At 38.4% G+C, this 18,107-nt stretch overlaps 1 non-coding gene across 1 annotated transcript; it reads left to right on the top strand.

Moving 5' to 3' along the window:
- The first annotated feature begins 2,775 nt into the window (after positions 1 to 2,775).
- LOC148564780 (small nucleolar RNA R71) lies at positions 2,776 to 2,883 on the top strand. The gene has a single exon (XR_015884694.1). It is a non-coding gene; the product is annotated as a small nucleolar RNA R71 (small nucleolar RNA).
- Positions 2,884 to 18,107: the final 15,224 nt, after the last annotated feature.

Genomic DNA, 18,107 nt, shown 5'->3' with positions numbered 1-18,107 from the left:
TACCTGACAACCACCTCCGTTCTACCTTAGATTGAATGTATATCTCTTAGCCTCATGATTCAGATCAGAGTCTTCGTGGTATAAGCTAGAATTATTGGCGGCCATTCCTGAGATCCGGAACGTCTAAACCTTGTATGTGGTATTCTGAGTAGGATCTGGGAAGGGATGGCTGTGACGAGCTTCAAACTAGCGATTGTTGGGCGTGTGACAGACGCAAAAGGATCAATGGATCCTATTCCAGCATGATCGAGAACCGACAGATGATTAGCCGTGCGGTGACAGCACATTTGGAACGTTTTCACTAAGAGGACGGGAAGTAGCCATTGACAACGGTGATGCCCAACATAAAGCTTGCCATGGAAGGAGCCTTGCGTGCATGAAGAAGAAGATAGTAGGAAAGCAGAGATTCAGAAGACAAAGCATCTCCAAAGCCTCAACCTATTCTTCATTACTGCATAACAAGTATTTATTTCATGTTCTTTTACTTTTTACAATTAAATCTGAGAATTATTGATATCCTGACTAAGAGTTACAAGATAACCATAGCTTGCTTCAAGCCGACAATCTCCGTGGGATCGACCCTTACTCACGTAAGGTATTACTTGGACGACCCAGTGCACTTGCTGGTTAGTTGTGCGGAGTTGCAAAAGTGTGATTGTAATTTCGTGCACCAGCATGCAAAACACCCTTAGAATGCATGTCTGGTGTTAAACGCCAGCTTGCTGCTTGTTTCTGACATTTAACGCAAGCGTTTCTCCCATTCTTGGCGTTAAACGCCAATTCCATGCTCTGTTCTGGCGTTAAACGCCAATCTGGTGCTTGTTTTGGCGTTTAACGCCAGCTTGATGCTTCTTTCTGGCGTTAAACATCAGTTTGATGCTTCTTACTGGCGTTTAAACGCCAGTAAGCTCTTCCTCCAGGGTGAGCTATTTTTAATGCTGTTTTTCATTCTGTTTTTGATTTTTCAGTAGTTTTTGTGACTTCACATGATCATCAACCTAAAGAAAACATAAAATAGCAATAAAAAATAAATAGATATAATTAAATAGCATTGGGTTGCCTCCCAACAAGCGCTTCTTTAATGTCAACAGCTTGACAGTGAGCTCTCATGGAGCCTCACAGAAAATTAGAGGAATGTTGGGGCCTCTTAACACCGAACTTAGAGTTTGGTTGTGGCTTCCCAATACCAAACTTAGAGTTTGAATGTGGAGGTTTTGTTTGACTCTGTATTGAGAGAAGCTTTTCATGCTTCCTCTCCATGGTTATAGAAGGAGAACCTTGAGTCTTAAATACAAGGTAGCCCTCATTCAACTGAAAGACCAACTCTCCTCTGTCAACATTAATCACAGCTTTTGCTGTGGCTAGAAAGGGTCTACCAAGGATGATGGATTCATCCTCATCCTTCCCAGTATCTAGGATTATGAAATCCGCAAGGATGTAAAGGCCTTCAACCTTTACTAACACGTCCTCTACTAGTCCATAGGCCTGTTTCATTGATTTGTCTGCCATCTCTAATGAGATTCTTGCAGCTTGTACCTCAAAGATTCCCAGTTTCTCCATTACAGAGAGTGGCATGAGATTTATCCCTGACCCAAGGTCACACAGAGCTTTCTCAAAGGTCATGGTGCCTATGGTACAAGGTATGAAGAACTTCTCGGGATCCGATTTCTTCTGAGGCAATGTCTGCCTCATTAGTGTACTCAGTTCATTGGTGAGCAAGGGGGGTTCATCCTCCCAAGTCTCATTACCAAATAAACTGGCATTCAACTTCATGATTGCTCTTAGATACTTAGCAACTTGCTCTGCAATGGTGTCTTCATCCTCTTCAGAGGAAGAGTATTCATCAGAGCTCATGAATGGCAGAAGGAGGTCCAATGGAATCTCTAGGGTCTCTGTATGAGCCTCAGAATCCTTTGGTTCCTCAAAAAGGAACTCCTTCCTGTCCAGAGGACGTCCCAAGAAGTCTTCCTCACTGGGATTCACGTCCTCCTCCTCCTCTGGGCATTCGGCCACACCAAGTAAGGTTATGGCCTTGCACTCTCTCTTGGGATTTTCTTCTGTATTGCTTGGGAGAGTACTGGGAGGAGTTTCAGTAATCTTCTTACTCAGCTGACCCACTTGTGCCTCCAAATTTCTAATGGAGGACCTTGTTTCATTCATGAAATTTAGTATGGTTTTGGATAGATCAGAGACTATAGTTGTCAGGCCATAATGGCTCTGTTCAGAATTCTCTGTCTGTTGCTGAGAAGGTGATGGAAAAGGCTTGCTATTGCTAAACCTATTTCTTCGACCATTATTATTGAAGCCTTGTTCAGGCTTCTGTTGATCCTTCCATGAGAGATTAGGATGATTTCTCCATGAAGGATTATAGGTGTTTCCATAGGGTTATCCCATGTAATTCACCTCTACTATTGCAGGGTTCTCAGGATCATAAGCTTCTTCTTCAGAAGATGCCTCTTTAGTACTGTTGGATGCAGCTTGCAATCCATTCAGACTCTGAGAAATCATATTCACTTGCTGAGTCTATATTTTATTCTGAGTCAATATGGCATTCAGAGTATCAATTTCAAGAACTCCCTTCTTCTGAGGCGTCCCATTGTTAACAGGATTCCTCTCGGAGGTGTACATGAACTGGTTATTTGCAACCATTTCAATGAGTTCCTGAGCTTCTGCAAGGGTTTTCACGTGAAGAGATCCTCCTGCAGAATGGTCCAATGACATTTTTGACAACTCAGACAGACCATCATAGAATATACTTATGATACTCCATTCTGGAAGCATGTCAGTAGGACACCTTTTGATCAGTTGCTTATATCTTTCCCAAGCTTCATAGAGGGACTCTCCTTCCTTCTGTCTGAAGGTTTAGATTTCCACTCTAAGCTTGCTCATCATTTGAGGAGAAAAGAATTTGGCCAGGAAAGCACTGACCAGCTTATCCCAAGAGTTCAGGCTTTCCTTAGGTTGTGAATCCAACCATGTTTTAGCTCTATCTCTTACAGCAAAAGGGAAAAGCATAAGCCTGTAGACCTCGGGATCAACTCCATTGGTCTTGACAGTGTCACAGATTTGCAAGAATTCAGCTAAAAACTGATGAGGATCTTCCATTGGAAGTCTATGAAACTTGCAATTCTGCTGCATTAGAGAAACCAATTGAGGCTTAAGCTCAAAATTGTTTGCTCAAATTGCAGGAATTGAGATGCTTCTTCCATTGAAGTTAGAAGAAGGTGCAATAAAGTCACCAAGCATCTTCCTTGCATCTCTACCATTGTTATTAGGTTCAGCCATGTCTCATTCTCTTTCGAAAATTTCTGTCAGGTCCTCTCTAGAGGGTTGTGCTTTAGCTTCTCTTAGTTTCCTTTTCAGAGTCCTTTCAGGTTCAGGGTCAGCTTCAACAAGAATTTTCTTATCCTTGTTCCTGCTCATATAAAAAAGAAGAGAATAGAAAAGAAAATATGGAATCCTCTATGTCACAGTATAGAGATTCCTTTATGTGAGTAGAAGAAGAGAAGAATAGAAGAAGGAGAAGAGAAGAACTCGAACACAGAGGAGAAGAATGGGTTCGAATTTTTGAATGGAAGAGGGGTACTAGTAGATAAATAAATAAATAGAAAGAGATGAGAGGGGGAAGAATTTGAAAATTAAATAAAATGAAATAAAAATATTTTTGTTTTAATTTTGACTATTAGTTATAATTTGAAATTTAAAAAGAAAAATAAAATTAAATCAAATTAAAATTTAAAACAAATAGTTAATTAAAAAATAATTTTGAAAAACTGTATAGGAGTTTTCGAAAATTAGAGAGAGAAAATTAGTTAGGTGGTTTTGAAAAAGATATGATTGAAATAGAAAACTTTTAAAAATAAACCAAAAAGCCAAGTAGTTAATTGAAAAAGATTTGAAAATCAAATTTGAAAGGGTGAGAAGTTAGAAAAGATTTTGAAATTGATTTTAAAAAAGATATGATTGAATTGAAAAAGATATGATTGAAAATCATTTTGAAAAAGATTTGAATTGGAAATTAAAAAGATTTGATTTTGAAAATTGAAATTGATTACTTGACTAACAAGAAACTAAAAGATATGATTCTAAAATTTAAAGATTGAACCTTTTCTTAATAGGTAAGTAACAAACTAAAAAATTTTTTGAATCAATCACATTAATTGTTAGTAAAGATTTTGAAAATGGAATAAAATAAGAAAAATACTTTTGAAAATCAATTTGAATTTTCGAAAATATGAAAGAAAAATGAAAAAGATTTGATTTTTGAAAATGATTTGAAAAAGATAGAATTTTTAAATTGAAAATTTGATTTGACTCATAAGAAACAACTAAATTTTGAAAAATTTTTGAAAAAGTCAACTCAAATATCCGAAATTTATGAGAAGAATAAGGGAAAGATATTTTTTTGATTTTTGAATTTTTAATGAGAAGAGAGAAAAATACAAAAAAAGATACAAGACATAAAAATTATGAATCAAAACAAGAAAAATATGCAAGAACACTTTGAATGTCAAGATGAACATCAAGAACATGTTTTTGAAATTTTTTAAGAAAAGAAAAGCATTCAAGACACCAAACTTAAAAATTTTTTATGTTGAGACACTAACAAATTGAAAATGCATATGAGAAATAAGAAAAGATGCACAACAAGAAAATGCAAAGATCAAAACAAATAAGATCATCAAGAACAACTTGAAGATCATGAAGAACATATGATGAATTTTCGAAAATTAAGAAAAATTTACAAACATGCAATGGACACCAAACTTAAAACTTGACACTAGACTCAAACAAGAAACACAAAATATTTTTGGTTTTTATGATTTTGTAAATTTTTTTTTGATTTTTTGAAAATTAGTTGGAAAAAGAAAAATAAGGATTTCAAAATTTCTAATGAGAATTCCAGGAATCATGCAATGTTAGTCTAAAGCTCCGGTCCAGGAATTAGACATGGCTTACAAGCCAGCCAAGCTTTCAGTGAAAGTTCCGGTCCAAAACACTAGACATGGCCAATGGCCAGCCAAGCTTTAAGATACAAATCAGGTATACAACAGGTGAATTGATGAGAATCAAAAAAGCTCTTGTGATGATGAGTTGAAACCTCGGTCCAAAAGATAAGACATGGCTTCACAGCCAGCCAGACTTCAACAGATCATCATGAAACTCTAGAATTCATTCTTAAAAATTCTGAAGTTATAGAATAATTTATTTTCAAAATTTTTTTATTTTTTTAAAGTTTTTTTCGAAAATAAAAATAAAAACAAAAAGCTTAAAATTAAAATAAAATTACCTAATCTGAGCAACAAGATGAACCGTCAGTTGTCCAAACTCGAACAATCCCCGGCAACGGTGCCAAAAACTTGGTGCATGAAATCGTGATTGTTCGTCCTTGGTAACGGCGCCAAAAACTTAATACATACGTTCATAATCTTAGTTCTTTTTCACAACTTCTCACAACTAACCAGCAAGTGCACTGGGTCGTCCAAGTAATAAACCTTACATGAGTAGGGGTCGATCCTACGGAGATTGTCGGCTTGAAGCAAGCTATGGTCATCTTGCAAATCTCAGTCAGGTGGATTCAAATGGTTATGGTGAATTGATAGTTAAAATATAATTAAAATATAAAATGGGATAGAGATACTTATGCAATTCATTGGTGAGAATTTCAGATAAGCATATGGGGATGCTTTTGTTCTTTCTGAACCTCTGCTTTCCTACTGTCTTCATCCAATCATTCATACTCCTTTCCGTGGCAAGCTGTATGTTGGGCATCACCATTGTTAATGGCTACATCCCGTCCTCTCAATGAAAATGGTCCAAATGCGCTGTCACCGCACGGCTAATCATCTGTCAGTTCTCGAACATGCTGGAATAGGATCTAGTGATCCTTTTGCGTCTGTCACTACGCCCAGCACTCACGAGTTTGAAGCTCGTCACAGCCATCCCTTCTAAGATCCTACTCGGAATACCACAGACAAGTTTAGATTTTCCGGATCTCAAGAATGGCCGCCAATAATTCTAGCCTATACCACGAAGACTCTGATCATAAATCAGGAGGCTAAGAGATATGCATTCAAGCTTGCTTTCATGTAGAACGGAAGTGTTTGTCAGGCACGCGTTCATAAGTGAGAATGGTGATGAGTGTCACATAATCATCACATTGATCATGTTCTTGTGTGCGAATGAATATCTTAGAGAAGAAATAGGCTTGAGTTGAATAGAAAAACAATAGTACTTTGCATTAATTCATGAGGAACAGCAGAGCTCCACACCTTAATCTATGGTGTGTAGAAACTCTACCGTTGAAAATACATAAGAACAAGGTATAGGCATGGCCGAATGGCCAACCTCCCCAAATGGCATATGAATTCGAAAATAGGGAAAAAGACTGATCCCTGATCAAGGATGGTCAAAAGATGTAAAATAAATCACTAAAAGTAATTTTTATACTAAACTAGTAGCTAGGGTTACATAAGATAAGTAAATGATGTAGAAATCCACTTCCGGGCCCACTTCGTGTGTGCTTGGGCTGAGCATTGAGCTTTCATGTGTAGAAACTCTTTTTGGAGTTAAACGCCAGGTTGTAGCCTATTTCTGGTATTTAACTCTGATTTGCAACCTGTTTCTGGCGTTTAACTCTAGAATAGGGCAGGAAGTTGGCGTTTGAACACCAGTTTCCATCATCAAAACTCGAGTAAAGTATAAACTATTATATATTGCTGGAAAGCCCTGGATGTCTACTTTCCAACGCAATTGAGAGCGCGCCAATTGGATTTCTGTAGCTCCAAAAAATTGACTTCGAGTGCAGGGAGGTCAGAATCCAACAGCATCTGCAGTCCTTCTTCAGCCTCTGAATCAGATTTTTGCTTAAGTCCCTCAATTTTAGCCAGAAATTACCTGAAATCATAGAAAAACACACAAACTCCTAGTAAAGTCCAGAAATGTGATTTTTATTTAAAAACTAATGAAATTATATTAAATACTAACTAAATTATACTAAAAACTATGTAAAAATAATGCCAAAAAGCGTATAAATTATCCGCTCATCACCGTCCTTTGAAGACCAAAATGGCCATCACCCTCGGAAGAGTGGCAAGCCTCCAAGATTGGCTGAAATTCGGATTGGGGAATACACCATCTAATTACTTGTTCGGTACCACATCTCCATAAGTATGGGTCATCCCATACATAATATTTGGATTTGCTTTTGAGCTTATCCTTTTGATGTTGAGAAAAATTGGGAGGAATGGGGTGAGCAACCAAGTGACTGGCAATAGGTGCATACCAAGGGATCACCTCGGATATTGCTAGCAAGCCCTTAAGAGGAAATGTATCATTGATAGGAGTGGGATCACCCTTTATGTGCTCAAGGCGACTCAAGTGGTCCACCACTAAGTTTTGCGAACCACTCCTATCTTTGATTTTAAGATAAAATTCTTGCAATAGTAACACCCATCGGATCAACCTTGGTTTCGATTCCTTTTTGGCCAACTAATATTTCAAAGCCGCATGATCCGAGTATACTACCACCTTAGAGCCAAGTAAATAAGCCCAGAATTTATCCAAGGCAAAGACAATAGCTAACAATTCCTTCTCGGTGGTAGTATAATTGGACTGCGCTCCATCTAAAGTCTTAGACGCATAGGCAATGACATAAGAAATTTTACCCTCGCGCTGAGCTAGCGCCGCTCCCACTGCATAGTTTGAGGTGTCACACATGATTTCGAATTGTCTAGTCTAGTCCGGCCCTCTTACTATTGGAGCTTGGGTCAAAGCGATCTTTAGCTTGTCAAATGCCTCCATGCACTCTTCACTCATATCAAATTCCATATCCTTTTGCAACAATCGAGAGAGAGGTAGTACAACCTTACTAAAGTCCTTAATGAATCGCTGGTAAAAACTTGCATGTCCAAGAAACGCACGGACTTCCCTCACAGAAGAGGGGTAAGACAAACTAGAAATAACATTGACCTTTGCTGGATCAACAGAAATCCCATTATTAGAGACAATGTGCCCTAAAACAATACCTTGTCTAATCATAAAATGGCATTTGTCAAAATTTAACACAAGGTTTGATTTAGTACACCTCTCTAATACTTTTCCAAGATTGTCTAGACAAAGATCAAAGGAATCCCCATAGACACTAAAATTGTCCATGAACACCTCCATGCAATGCTCCAAAAGATCTGCAAATATACTCATCATACACCTTTGGAACGTAGCCAGTGCGTTGCACAAGCCAAACGGCATTCTTTTATACACATACGTTCCGAAAGGGCATGTGAAGGTGGTTTTCTCTTGATCTTCCAGAGCAATGTGGATTTGAAAATAACCCGAATAGCCATCTAAGAAATAGTAATGAGATTTACCGCATAGGCAATCAAGCATTTGATCGATGAATAGCAATGGAAAGTGATCCTTCCTAGTGGCTAAGTTTAATCGCCGATAGTCAATACACACCCTCCATGAGTTTTGGACTCTTGTAGCTATAAGCTCCCCACTCTCATTCTTGATTGTAGTAACACCAGATTTCTTTGGAACCACTTGGATGGGGCACATCCACTCACTATCCGAAATCGGATAAATAATGTCCGCATCTAATAACCGGGTGACCTCATTCTTCACAACCTCTAGAATGGTAGGATTTAGATGCCTTTGAGGTTGTCGAACGGGTTTGGCTCCTTATTCTAGGAAAATTCGGTGTTCACATACTTGGGGGCTAATGCCAACTAAGTTCGCCAAGCTCCACCCAATAGCCTTTTTGTTCCTCCTCAAGATATTAAGCAACTTCTCCTCTTGGTGGGAGGAGAGCTCCCTTACAACAATTACCGGGAGCTTTTGGTCATCTTCAAGGAAGGCATATTTTAGGTGGGATGGGAGTGGCTTCAAATCTGTACTTTGTTCATGACTTGGCACCTTGTCTTCCGGTATCACCGGAGGTGATAAGGCATCTTCTTCACATACATGGGAACTCCCTACACTTGGGTCTTGAATCATACATGGGAACTCCCCACATCTTGGTGAATTTTGGCCACAACATTATCAATCATATCACACCGGAAGATAGAATGGTCCTCTGGTGGGTGTCTCATGGCTTCATCAAGATTAAAGCTCACTTCTCTTCAATCGATCTCAAACGAGTAGGTACCCGAAAACGCATCTAATTTGAACCGGGAGGTCTTCAAGAACGGCCTCCCAAGCAAGATAGATGAGGTCCTCCCAGAATCACTAGGGGGCATCTTAAGAATATGAAAATCAATCAGGAGTACTAACCCCTTTATACTCAGTAGAACATCCTCCGCAATACCAACTACAAAAATTATGCTTTTGTCCGCCAAAACAAACTGGGCGGCCGACTGTTTCAATGGTGGAAGCTTTAAGACCTCATAAATGAACAAAGGCATGATGCTCACGCAAGCACCGAGACCACACATACAGTCGACAAATTGTACCCCATCTTTGGTGCAAGTTACTAGGCAAGGGCCAAGGTCACCACACTTCTCCGGCACATCATCCGTTAAAGTGGAGATTGAGCTTCCCAATGGAATAGTTTCTAAATCATTAAGCTTCTCATTGTTCATGCATAGGTCCTTTAGAAACTTGGAAAATTTAGTTACTTGGTGCATAGCATCAAAGAGAGGAATGGTTACCTCAACTTTCTTGAATATCTCTAACATTTTGGGATCCAAATCAACTTGCTTCTTGGTCTTCCTTGCCAATGTGGGAAATGGAATTGGAGTAGCTTCCTGCAAGACATTTCCATCCTTAGGAATTCCACCCCTTAGTTGAGCAATCACTTCTTCAACTACCTCTTGGGCTTCATCCTCCTCTTCGACTTCTTCTAACTCAACCACATCCTCATCTTGAGTGACCTCTATTGGACTTGGCTCTTCATGACTTCTCTCTTGCAATTTGGTACCGGACCTCAAGGTGATGGCATTGATGCCACCCTTAGGGTTAGGTAGGGGTTAAGAAGGTAAGGCACTAGAGCTTGAGGGTTGAACATTAGAGCTAGAGGTTGAATCCATACGAGAAATAAGGGCTTGGATGGTAGATACAAGACCATTGATGCTAGAGTTAATCGAGGCTTGAAATTCTTTTTGTCATTGAATGAGAGAACGGATCTCATCTTGGTTGAAGGGAGAAGAAGAAGGGTAAGTAATTTAGGGGGCTTGTGGTTGGTTGGATTGAGGGGCTTGCCTTTGATGAAGTGCTTGCTAGGTTTAGTAGGCCCTACCTTGGCTTTGGTTTTGGTATGGAGGGTTTTGTTGGTACCAGTTTTGTTGGTTATTGTTGTTCCATTTTTGGTTCCCACCGTTGTCCCTTCCTCCTTGATTATAGATGTCCCTCCACACTTGGTTCCCACCGTTGTCCTTCCACCTTTAGTTTCCACCGTTGTCCCTTCCTCCTTGATTATAGTTATCCCTCCATCCTTGGTTGGAGTTGTCTTGCCAACCTTAGTTAAAAGTACCCTCTTGATTATAGTTGCCTCCTTGTTGGTGATAACATTTGTTTGGGCGATTGTAGTAGGCATTAGTAGCCACCAAGGTATTATCATCTTGGAGGTTTGGGGCATTCATCGGTGTAATGGGTGTAACAAGAGCAAATTCTGCACACTCTTTGGGGGGGGGAGACCAACTGTTGACTTTGTTGTGGTTGAGGAGGTGGAGGTTGTTGTTGATTGAGATGGAGTTGCTTGAGAATATTTGTCATTTCTCCCAAGGTTTGGGTAAGGGCGACAGTCTCACCACTAGTAGAAACTTCATTTATAGCTCTTGGATGGTTGTTTCTTTGTCTAGCGTGTTTAGTGGACTCGGCCAAATCGGTGATCAATTGCCATGCCTCCTCCGCCGTTTTATACTTTCTCAAGGAACCATTGCTTGAGGCATGCAAGAGGATCTTGTCTTGTGGTTTCATTCCTTGGCAAAAATAGCTAATCAACATTAGAATGTCGATCATATGGTAGGGGCATGAGTCAAGAAGCCTCCGAAATCGTTCCCAATACTCATATAGAGTTTCCATTTCACCTTGGACAATGCATGAAATTTCTTTCCTCAATCTATCCGTCACCTCCGGAGGAAAGAATTTATCTAAAAACTCCCTTCGAAGCAAATTCCAATCACTAACAATCTCATCGGGCAAAGTGTAGAACCACTCTTTGGCTCTTCGCTCAAGTGAAAATGGGAAGGCAAATAGCCAAATAGCAACCTCATCGGAACCCTCCCGCCTAGTTGTTGAACATACACCTAGAAAGTCTCTAAGGTATCTAATAGGATCTTGGGCGGAGAGTCCATGAAACTTGGGTAGAAGATTAATCAAGGTGGTCTTGAGCTCAAAATTAGCATTTAACTCCAGATGATGCACTTGAAGCGATTGAAGAATAAAGTCCGGAGCACCGGGTTCCTTAAGAGTGACTCTCCTTGGAGTGGCCATAGTTTTGCTACCTAGATCAATAGAAGACGTATTAGTAGTACGGATGGAAGAATAGATGGTTTCCTCCTCAAATGACGTTTCCGATTCAACCTTGGATAAGGTTGGTGAATTGGTAGGAACCCTTTCATCACCTTCAAAGGCTAACCGTCTCTGAGATTGCCTAAGATGTGAGATAGTTCTCTTAATTTCCGGATCAAAAGGGGCTAAGCTAGGATCTGGTAGTGAACGCATCATTCAATGAAAGAAGCATAAAGCTCATGACATCAAGATGCACTAAACAAAGGTTAATCCTAACTAACAATTGAACTAGCAAACAATCAATAAAAATGCAAGTATTCACATATCCACATATTTACACTAACCAGTAACATGGCACACATATGCAACTCCCCAGCAACGGCGCCATTTTGATGAGCGATATTTTGTCAGTATAGAATTTCCCAATAGGATTATGTCATGAGTATAGTCTAAACCAACAAGCTATAACGCATCAAACATAGAAAATGTGTGTCCACAATTCAAAATCAATAACCGAGAGTATTAGTCCCAAGTCGTTCTCCCTAGGAGTTGCCCTAAGATGCACATCATTGGTTAGGAGTTCTCTTGGTGTTTGAGGTTGAATACGAGAAATGTAAACAAGCTTGCAAAAAAGCAATGAACAAATAACAAGAGTGAATGACAATCAATCAATGTAAAAGCCTTGGCTAGGATTGGGAATTGGAATTCCTATCCTCATTGCCTCCAACAATTGTGATAAGAATTGGTTATTGCTCCACTTAGTTAACCTCTAACTATGAAGGAAAGTCAAGTGGAAATAATCAATTTGAGTCCACAAGTCCTAGTATAATCCTAAGGAAGAACTAGATTTAGTGTCATTCAAATCAATTAGCAATTTCCAATTATCAATCAACAAAAGGCTTTGACAATTCAAGTGTTTCCAATTATCCAACCCCTAAGCCAAGAGTGAAATTTTACTCCATAGCTATAGTTGGCATTTTCTCAAACATTTGGTGAGCAATAATGAAAGACATTGTGGAATTGAGAAGAGAATTTGAATTCAAGCTATCTAAGACAAGCAATTAACAACAATCAAGCAATTAACCACAATGAACATGAAATTCCTCAATGCATTAAGAGAAAACAAAGTAACGTAACGACCCAATTTTCAATACGCCTAGGACATACCAGAAACTGAGTGCTACCAATTTGTCATCCTAATTATTATCTATTATTTATTATATGAGCCTGATTCGTTGTTAAAAGCGTAGTTAGTTAGCGAGGTACTTTTTTCTTGAAAATATTTGGTTTGATAAACAGAATTATTTATAATCAATTCAAAAATAATAACAGATAAAACAGTTATAAGCAACCACACATAAATACATCACAAGCAGCTAACAACATTTAGTGATCCAGCCTTTACTAGAGTATAGACATTTAGTTAGAACAATCCTAGATATAGCTAGATAATAACTAAATACATATATATACATACAACATCCCAGGCCCTGACCTGTTCAAGAAGTCCCTAAGCTGGCACCTAGGCTAGTCTAGACTCTATACTCACCTATTCCCTCTACACTACTAAAGCGAGGGAAAGTACGCTCTAAGTCTTCAAAACTCAAGTCAGGTGGAACGTCACCAAAAGGTAGAACATCATCTGCTACTCCTCTGCACGATCATATGTCATCAAAGAGCGTCTCTCAAGTACTTCATCGAGTGGCCACATAACAGCAACATCGTACGGAGGACTTAGGCTAAAATTTGTAGAAAAGCGGGGTGCAGACGTTGGCTGGCCTCATAGTATATACATATAAACAGGTAACGGAGTTCACTCTAGACTCAGAAGACTATTTAGAGTGGAATCCTTTTTGTGAACGATCGTCAGCGAACTACGGAAGGGTACTCATGCTTCCATCTGAAGGGGGAAGGGAGAGAGAAGGGGTAAGAACTGGGGAGTTCTTAGTAGGGCCGGGGTTATTAGTTACGTTCATTAATTCCGTGTTGTTTAGCAGATAAATAGCAGAATACCGAGAAGCAGTAGACAGAAAAAACAGATAAATAGAGAAAATAAAGAAAACAGAAAGCAAAACACAAACAAAAGAATACAAGAAAACAAAACACAGACACAAAGAATAGAATGAAAACAAAGAAGGCATACATTCAAACAACAATCATAACAGAGGAAATGCGCAACCAAATATGATGCATGTCTAGCCCTAGCGCAGGTAATGAGCTCATTTGTCGGTTACATACCTGCTCCCGACGTTACCCGGAGTCCTTTGACCAGGTAAGGCTTCCCTGTTGGCAATGCCCCTCGCAAGTGTCCTTTGACTTGTGAGGCAAACCACTGCAAGAGTCCTTTGACTTGCATGGCAGAGCTAGTTAACTTATATCTGCCCAACACACTCTCTGTAAGAGTCCTTTGACTTACAGGAGCATACACACACTCTTACTATAAGAGTCCTTTGACTTACAGGAGTATATGCTAGTCGTGTGTTCTCGATACCTCTGTAAGAGTTCTCTGACTTACAGAATAGCATTATAACTAAGTATCCCAGGAAAGCACTCTAAGTGGTCGTACCACCATCTTATCTGACTGCCTTCACGCAGCAGATCATCACATAATCATTCTCATTATCATCATTCATTATCATTCTCATTATTCATCACCACCTTCACATTCTTATGCAGTACCTCTTTCTTTCTCTGTATCTCTTTACTCTGTTTTAATTACTCTGTTCTCTGCATCTCTTTTCTCTTCTCTGATTACTCTTTTCATCTGTATCTATATTACTCTTTTTCTCTTTATCTCTTTACTTTACTCTGGTTACTCTGTTCTCTGTATTTCTCTACTCTGCTCTGATTTCTCTGCATAACGTACGTATTTAAAGTTTATGTAAATTTCGGTATGAATAGTTCGCTTGTCCCAAGTATAGGTTCATTAAGTCTATACTGAAACAGTTTAAGTTTTCATATAATTCCTAACCCTATTCGTAAATTCCAGGACTAGCTATGTTGCCCTAGTTCGTTCACTAGTCTCTGTCTATTTTTCTGTCATTAAAACTTTACAGACTTTTTTTTTTATTTTTATCTTTTCTTCAACTTTTTATCTTTTCTTTATCTTTGCCTCACTATCATGTTATTACCACTCCCTAAGTGTTTTATGAAGGTAATTATGAGATTCTGTGCTTAAAGTTGTCTTTCTAAAGCTTTTACAGAAAACTGCCTTTTCCGCATTATTTTATTATTTTTATTAAAATATTATTTTTAATTAAATATTATTATTTAATATTTTATCATTATTTATTATTTTATTATTAATTTTTCGAAAATTAACTTTACTTTAACCTTTAACCTTTAAAATTCACTTTTTACCACCCGTAACTTTTAATATTTCTACTTTTACCACCCTAACTTTTGAAAATTACAAAATAACCCCCCAAACACCAAATTAATTACTTCCTTGCCCTTTTATGAATCAAAAAGGTGTTCTTCATTGTTCTTCATCACACTCAAAGTGTTCTTCATGTTCTTCATAAATTCTTCAGATTCTTTCTCTGTTTTTACCCGTTTTTCAGTCTTTTCAGCAACCGATTTTTACCATAATTCATAATAAATTAGCAGCCACTAAAACCCCATCTTTTCTACATGATTTCAACACAAATTGAACCTCAATTTAAGCTTAGGGTTTCGTTTTTCCAGCTGCCCAAGAACATGAACTTTAAAGCTTGAATTTCATCAAATTTCACCAAATTTTCACCAAGAATCAATCATATATGCAACCAATTTTTAGCACATCCAAATAATACAACATTCACACAACTCAAACACAAATAATCAAGATTAATTTCGTGACACCCTACCTAGTTTTGCTGCTCCTAATTCGGTTAAACTTTCAGGTGGTCCTTAAGCACTTTTTCCTCCTAAATCACATCAAGAACAACTTTAAATCCAAAAACTCTCAACTGACCAAATCTCACTCAGCATGTTAGGAAGAGATATCTCACCTTATACTTGCTGGAAATTAACGTTTCTTGGCCCTCAAGTCAAGTTAAGCATGATTCCTAAGGAAGAACATCAAGAAAACACATGTTTTGCATGGTTTTCCTTGAAAACCGAATTTAAATAGGAAAGGGACAGCCATCTAACCTTATTTCCAGCCTTGATAAGTTACATGGTTATGTAGAGGAAGAAGAGAGGATCATTTTGGTGAAATCGAAATTTTGATTTGAGTTTTGGTTCAGAAGAAATCAAGCTTTGAAGATTAAGTGTTCATGAAAGTTTCTCTCTTTTCTCTCTTGTTATTTTCGGCCAAAATGATGAAATGAGACAGCCTTGGAGGTCTTGGGGGTGTAAGGTGAGTTGTGATTGGTTGGATTGGAGGTGGATTAAAATAATATTAAAATATCTCAGGTGTACAACTACTAAAACTAGGTGTATCGGAACACTCGTAAAAACATCTCTAAAAATTATTTTCTGAGCTACTAGCATAAATGACACTAGTAACATATTTATTATGAGAATAGAACATGTATAATGAGGCCTTAGCATTGCTAAAGTCATCAGAGAGTGCTGGTGCTAAGCTGCACCAGTAAACCGTAAACCCGATTAAACCGATTTTCTGTTTTTAACTAAAACAGACTAGGTAACCTTATAATATCATTCAAGCATTTTCTAATACTAATATAATAATAATATTATACTATTATCTCTCTCCTCTTATAAATCGAGTCCAGTTTGTCAAACTGAGACTATTTACGAAAAACCGAATCAAAACCCCTAACCGATACGGTTCAAAAACTAGGTTCTTCGTGACCGCGTTATCGAGCTTGTCTCAACTAAGGTCCTGAGTTAAAGATAATATAATGACAATGAGGATTGAGATGCTTGATGATACAGAAGAGGTATTCCCTTTACTGATCTTTCGGAGAAATCCGTGTATTCAGAAAAGATCTTGCGTGCTAAAAAATTAGGGTTGTTACATTCTACCCTCCTAAAAGAAAATTTTGCCCTCAAAATTTCAACCAGATGCAAGAATCCTTCTTCAATCGATCTATTTCCTTCAAGCCATCATGATGAAGAGATCGGTCCGTTCCTTACAGCATCCAAATCTCACACAACCATAGCCATGAAGATCATAACAGCTATAAGAATAGTTGTGCCTTACACGAATTTGTCGTTTGGAACTCGATTAAACCATGCCTATTCACAGTCATTAAGGTCTTATCCGCAACAAACAATCAACATTAAGGTGATCAGTCTTAATATCTCAAGTTAGGTACGAACATTCCCAAAATGAGCACTCATAGACATTCATGCCAAATGTATCTTAAAGATACCCTAACGACATGAGACACACAAGCAGAGTATGCAATGAAGCATAGTCAGTCCACTCCACAGGCTCTACTGGGAACGAACTGCTCTGATACCAAATTGTAACGACCCAATTTTCAGTATGCCTAGGACATACCAGAAACTGAGTGCTACCAATTTGTCATCCTAATTATTATCTATTATTTATTATATGAGCCTGATTCGTTGTTAAAAGCGTAGTTAGTTAGCGAGGTACTTTTTTTTTTTTAAAAATATTTGGTTTAATAAACAAAATTATTTATAATCAATTCACAAATAATAACAGATAAAACAGTTATAAGCAACCACACATAAATACATCACAAGCAGCTAACAACATTTAGTGATCCAGCCTTTACTAGAGTATAGACTTTTAGTTAGAACAACCCTAGATATAGCTAGATAATAACTAAATACATATATATACATACAACATCCCAGGGCCTGACCTGTTCAAGAAGTCCCTAAGCTGGCACCCAGGCTAGTCTAGACTCTATACTCACCTATTCCTTCTACACTACTAAAGCGAGGGAAAGTACGCTCTAAGTCTTCAAAACTCAAGTCAGGTGGAACGTCACCAAAAGGTAGAACATCATCTGCTACTCCTCTGCACGATCATATGTCATCAAAGAGCGTCTCTCAAGTACTTCATCGAGTGGCCACATAACAGCAACATTGTACGGAGGACTTAGGCTAAAGTTTGTAGAAAAGCGGGGTGCAGACGTTGGCTGGCCTCATAGTATATACATATAAACAGGTAACAGAGTTCACTCTAGACTCAGAAGACTATTTAGAGTGGAATCCTTTTTGTGAACGATTGTCAGCGAACTACGGAAGGGTACTCATGCTTCCATCTAAAGGGGGAAGGGAGAGAGAAGGGGTAAGAACTGGGGAGTTCTTAGTAGGACCGGGGTTATTAGTTACGTTCATTAATTCCGTGTTATTTAGCAGATAAATCGTAGAATACCGAGAAGCAGTAGACAGAAAAAACAGATAAATAGAGAAAATAAAGAAAACAGAAAGCAAAGCACAAATAAAAGAATACAAGAAAAAAAAACACAGACACAGAGAATAGAATGAAAACAAAGAAGGCATACATTCAAACAACAATCATAACAGAGGAAATGCGGAACCAAATATGATGCATGTCTAGCCCTAGCGCAGGTAATGAGCTCATTTGTCGGTTACATACACGCTCCCGACGTTACCCGGAGTCCTTTGACCAGGTAAGGCTTCCCTGTTGGCAATGCCCCTCGCAAGTGTCCTTTGACTTGTGAGGCAAACCACTGCAAGAGTTCTTTGACTTGCAGGGCGGCACT

The sequence above is a fragment of the Arachis ipaensis genome, chromosome B5 (genome assembly GCF_059453495.1).
Source record: "Arachis ipaensis isolate K30076 ecotype BB chromosome B5, ASM5945349v1, whole genome shotgun sequence".
In the NCBI taxonomy this organism is placed as follows: Eukaryota; Viridiplantae; Streptophyta; class Magnoliopsida; order Fabales; family Fabaceae; genus Arachis; species Arachis ipaensis.
This window is presented reverse-complemented; position numbering and strand designations above follow the sequence as displayed.